Here is a 6,034-nt window from a genome sequence, read left to right as displayed (position 1 = left end):
GAGCAGTATGGGTGGAGGAATGGATTTAGTGTTCATGAGCCACCTGTGCTGATCTCTGTAGGAGTGTCCTCCTCTATAAATGTCCCCGTTATTCCATCCTCCTCCATAGACTGCTGATCATCCCTCACATACGCCTCTTCTTCTTCTGCTTTCACCTCAACTTTTACATCTATCAGATCTTCACCCTAAACCAAAACAATAATAGAAGACTTCATCTGTAAAACATGAACTCCAATATTGTGGCATCACATAAAAAAAATCACTTCTGTGAGTCCATATTCTAGATTCTCCATCCCACCAACCTTGTAATAGGGAGGGATGGTGTGATCTTCCTGTGTGGAATCCCGGGAATACAGAGGACGGGGACATCTCTCTGGTGGGTTCCTGGTATTAGCTGGCTCCATCATATCCTTGTGTCCTTCTGAAAACTCCTCCATCACTCCATACTCCTCATCCTCCTCTTTAAATTCTTCCTTAACAACAATATTATAATCCCCGAGGATTCCACTCTGAATATATAATAAAATGACATCAATGGTAACAATGCAGATAATGTACAGATCCTAATGATACTATCAGTGATTGTTCCTCATCTACCTGATGATGGTGAGGGATGGTGTGACCTTCCTGTGTGGAATCCCGGGAATACAGAGGACGGGGACATGTCTCTGGTGGGTTCCCATGACTGGATCCATCTGTAGGAAACACACACACTGACTGAATCCATTGTTTCTATGTGTTTATCAGATGATGGGGATCTAGGTGGATCCTCCGTACTGCTCTCTCCTTTACAATAAAGTCTCCTCTTACCCGGTGATGTGAGGGGCGGCTGATTGTCCATCATGACGTCCTTGTAGAGATCCTTGTGTCCTTCTAAATACTCCCACTCCTCCATGGAGAAATAGACAGTGACACCCTGACACCTTATAGGAACCTGACACACACAATGATACAGTCACCATCCAGACACATCCCTTGTCTGTTAGTGGAGAATGTCCCAGAATTCCCGGCACCGCTCACCTCTCCTGTCAGCAGCTCAGTGATCTCTCTGGTGACTTCTAGAATCTTCTTCTTCTTTCTCTCTTCTATCAGGGAGGGAGGTGGAGGCAATGTGATGTCATATGATCTCCAGACTTCACAGGAGGAAAACTCTACATCTGAACACAAATAGTCACATCAAATGATATTCCCAGAATCCTCCTCACCTCTCCATTCAGGTCTCCATTTTATTAAAGCCCCACTTCAGGCTGAGGTATAATTCCCCCCACAGGACCCCCACACTACGCAGGGTATAAGGAATTCTGACGTCATAACACAACGCAGGATCTACAGTTCTGATTTGCTTATGAGGATGCCAAGGGTCCCCCACATCCTAAGACCATAGAATAAGAAGAAAGGAGATAAATTATTATTATGGCACCAACAGTGTGCTCAGCGCTGTACAAAATGAAGGCAGACATTACAGTTACAATACAATTTGGTAGCAGAGGAAGCAGAGGGCCGGCTTGTTAGAGCTGACAATCTAGGAGATCATTCCTTCATGTCTAATACATTTTTAATTCCATCTGTTCCATGTTACATGTCAGTGATGGTGATGTCACAGTGTCCATGGTAACCCCACGGGGCCATCCAGTCTTGTTGTTTCTACTATGTTAGCCTTCAGTTCCATCCTTTCCCAGATATCTTCATTTATGTCCTTTTCTAGCTCTCCTGTCCCTGATGCCAGTTACCTACAAACCAGTTTTGATGCCAAACTTCCATTTAGGATTTGTCAGTCTTTTAGTTTTAATTGCATTTTAGTCATCTGAATTATTTTAGTTTTAGTCGTATTTTAGTCGACTCAAATAGTTTAGTCAACAAAATGAACACGGCTTGAAACTGCAGCCGAGGGCTGGAAACAGCCCTTTGCTTGCCTTTATCTAGCCCCTGGGGCACTATTCCCCCCATTGACACCAATGATGGGGCATCATTTCTGACTCTTACACCAACAATAGATCACTATCTCCCCCACCAATACCATCACTGGGGCACTATTCCTTCCACTGACATCAACCACAGGTCACTAGTCCCCCAATGACACCAATGATGGGACATCATTTCTGACTCTTACACCAACAATAGATCACTATCTCCCCCCCACCAATACCACCGATGGGGCACTATTCCTTCCACTGACATCAACCACAGGTCACTAGTCCCCCAATGACACCAATGATGGAACAGTTTACTCCCACTGATGCCAGGATGTTTTCTACTATCACTGTCCACAGTCAGACCCCCTGAAGTCTGAAGACAGTAAACTGGCCCTTTGTTTAGAAAGTTTGGAGATCCCGCTATATGATATCATTTTATCGGTCATTCCTAGAGGGACATTAGGAGGAGGAGCTGTGAGGTCAGTGTGATGTCATAGGACTCTCTGACTCTGGATGGAGGGACATCGGGGGGAGGAGGAGCTGTGAGGTCAGTGTGATGTCATAGGATTCTCTGACTCTGGATGGAGGGACATTAGGAGGAGGAGCTGTGAGGTCAGTGTGATGTCATAGGATTCTCTGACTCTGGATGGAGGGACATTGGGAGGAGGAGCTGTGAGGTCAGTGTGATGTCATAGGATTCTCTGACTCTGGATGGAGGGACATTGGGAGGAGGAGCTGTGAGGTCAGTGTGATGTCATAGAATTCTCCATCCCCCGCAACTAATAAAAGTGGTATAATCCATTAGTATAGACTGATGAGGTGAGAAGGTGACACATCTCCACAATGAGGAGAATGTTCCGGCCCCGGAAGTGGGGGAATGTTCTGCCCCTGAAGGGGTTAATCTGGGTTCCCACACTATATATGTGTGTATCATCATCTGCTGGAGATAAAAGATGTCACAGTGACTATGGAGGAAGAGGACGGACATGACTATGGAGGAAAAGGACGGACGTGACTGGAGGAAGAGGACGGACCTGACTGTGGAGGAAGAGGACGGACCTGACTGTGGAGGAAGAGGACGGACCTGACTGTGGAGGAAGAGGACGGACGTGACTATGGAGGAAGAGGACGGACGTGACTATGGAGGAAGAGGACGGACGTGACTATGGAGGAAGAGGACGGACGTGACTATGGAGGAAGGACATGAAGGGGATTTACTGGGTATAAATAGGAAATCTAGATTGTAAGCTCCTAGGATCAGGCCCTCTTAACCCTCTTGTATTGATCTGTATTGTCTCCCATTATATTGTAAAGCGCTGAGAAAACTGTTGGCACCATAAATCCTGTATAATAATAACATCTTATTACCTCCTCTGCTGCCACTTCCACCAACGTCTCCTCTCTGCTTCCTCCTGCCTCACTTCTCACCCGTTACCTCCTGTCTGTCCCTGACATCACTTCCTGTCTGTCCCTGACATCACTTCCTGTCTGTACCTGACATCACTTCCTGCTTGTCTTCCATAGAGACTTCCTGTCTGGGTAGAAGTGAGATTCCCACCTTGTGGAGCTCAGAGGAACTGCAGCCCCGAGAAGCGTCTGGTAGTGTGACCCCGGCCTTGTGCTGGGTGTGTATGGACTGTAGATCCTTATAGAGGGGTCACCTCCACTCCCACCAAGGGGGACAGAAATATATGACTGCCTAGTCCAGCCTTCCTCAGCCAGGGTTCCTCCAAAGGTTTCTCGGGGCTCCTTCAGCAATGAACAATTCCTGTGTGAATCTGTCAGATTACAAGTCCCCATTATCTGGGTAAGGGGGTGTCAATCATCGCACGTCGCTGACATTTATAAATCTAGAGCAGAGTATGAAATGTTCTGCAGATGACATTTCCCTCCCGGATTCCTTCCCCCAGACCCCACAGTACATAGCGCCCCCTCCTGTATTGTGGGGGGACTCTGGAAATGAAGTTTTATCGGCAGCTCAATGTGTGTCATTATCGGTCACTCTGCTGTCACCCCATCCGGTGTTCTCCCAGGTTTGTGTTAGTAGAAGAACATCATGTGACCGTGTATTCCTGGAACTCTTCACACTCAGCCGATGCGGGGCCGCTGCGTTTTTCAAAGTCCTGCTTGTTGCATCTTTAGTGCAGGTTTGGGGTGGTAAGAAAACGCTCCAAGAACGCCCCTCCCCATTGAAATCAATGGAAACCGCCGCAGAACAAACCAACAATGCCCCCACGGTGAGGGTTTGGTGCGGATTTTGAGTCACATGATCTTTAAGAAGTGCAATGCAAACACGGTAAAAACATGGCAGAAATGCAGCAAAAAGTCATACGTGTCCCGCGGATCAGTGTGGGAGGAGCCTTCATGTCACTTTTGTTGCAGCACATTCTACAGTGAGAATGGAAACAATTCATAACCCCTCCCCCACCGCAACAAAACGCATCCCAGACTCCTACACACTGCAAAACCAGCTCTGGCAGTGAGAGGGTTAATGTGGGCTAGATGGGATCACTCTGCTGGGGTGACATTAGAGCTCCCCCTAGCTGCAGCCTGGTAATAACATTGCTGGGAGGTCTATTCATTTCTCTGCTCCATACTTCCCGTCTTTATATCTGAATTCCATCTTTATATGAGCAGAAAATGAATGGAATAGTAAATCTAATCATAATCCCGCCCCACAGAGTACTGATCACCAAGTCCCTCCCCACAGAGTACTGCTCACCAAGTCCCGCCCCCACAGAGTACTGCTCACCAAGTCCCTCCCCACAGAGTACTGCTCACCAAGTCCCGCCCCCACAGAGTACTGCTCACCAAGTCCCGCCCCCACAGAGTACTACTCACTAAGTCCTTCCCCCACAGAGTACTGCTCACCAAGTCCCGCCCCCACAGAGTACTGCTCACCAAGTCTTGCCCCCACAGAGTACTGCTCACCAAGTCCCGCCCCACAGAGTACTGCTCACCAAGTCCCGCCCCCACAGAGTACTGCTCACCAAGTCCTGCCCCCACAGAGTCTTGTTCTCCCAAGTCCAACACCCACAGAGTACAGACACATAGAAAGGGAAATGGGTGCTAATAGGCTGCAGGAGATCCGCTGAGACATAGAGAGGGAAATGGGTGCTAATAGACTGCGGGAGATCCGCTGAGACATAGAGAGGGAAATGGGAGCTAATAGGCTGCGGGAGATCCGCTGAGACATAGAAAGGGAAATGGGTGCTAATAGGCTGCGGGAGATCCGCTGAGCCATAGAGAGGGAAATGGGAGCTAATAGGCTGCGGGAGATCCGCTAAGACATAGAGAGGGAAATGGGAGCTAATAGGCTGCGGGAGATCCACTGAGACATAGAAAGGGAAATGGGTGCTAATAGGCTGCAGGAGATCTGCTGAGACATAGAGAGGGAAATGGGAGCTAATAGGCTGCAGGAGTGTGCACAGGGTGTTATGAATGTGTCTAATTACACCCTAATCACCCTGTTCACATTGGCATTGTAGCTGTGTGTGGCAGTGGGGGGATGGGAAAGGTCCCCCAATGAGCAGCTGATAAGTGTGGAAGATTTCTCCTTCACTCTGAATCTGCAGGCAGGGAGATCATGTGTCGGGGGAGGGGATCAGAAACATCTCCTCTCTGAATGGCAGAGGGCCTCCATGTATGTATGAAGATTGGATTGTCTGTGTCCCACCAATCATTAACAGAGGAAACATCTCTGGAAATGGAAACCTCCGGAGAGAGGGAACATCAACAGAAATGTCGGCCAATCAGATGCAGGTAAATACTCTAAGCCACACCTATTTTCCTTAGATAAGGGGATTTTGGATATAAAAGGGGGAGGGGCTCTCAGACAGGGACTGACACTGGATGGTGCACACGGATCTTCACAGACACTCATCTGATCCTCATCTCCACTCTCCACCAATCCAGACTCTCCATACCAGAACAGATTCTATGGGGAGCAGCCATTGGGAATCCTCGGGGGCGGTCCTATCATCCACCACAGCTCTCCTCACCTGGTAAAGTATAAATGAATCTCTCCTCTGTGAAATGTCATCTCATTTCTGAATCTGAGGGATTTTGGACCTTCATAGTTTGTCTGATAGACATTTGGGGTTCAGTCCTCTTCCAAGGTG

This window comes from Staurois parvus, unplaced genomic scaffold (genome assembly GCF_062004578.1).
Source record: "Staurois parvus isolate SC_StPar_1 unplaced genomic scaffold, SC_StPar_1.0 ptg000877l, whole genome shotgun sequence".
Taxonomy (NCBI): domain Eukaryota; kingdom Metazoa; phylum Chordata; class Amphibia; order Anura; family Ranidae; genus Staurois; species Staurois parvus.
The sequence above is the reverse complement of the archived record's forward strand: the minus strand, read 5'-3'. Positions refer to the sequence as shown.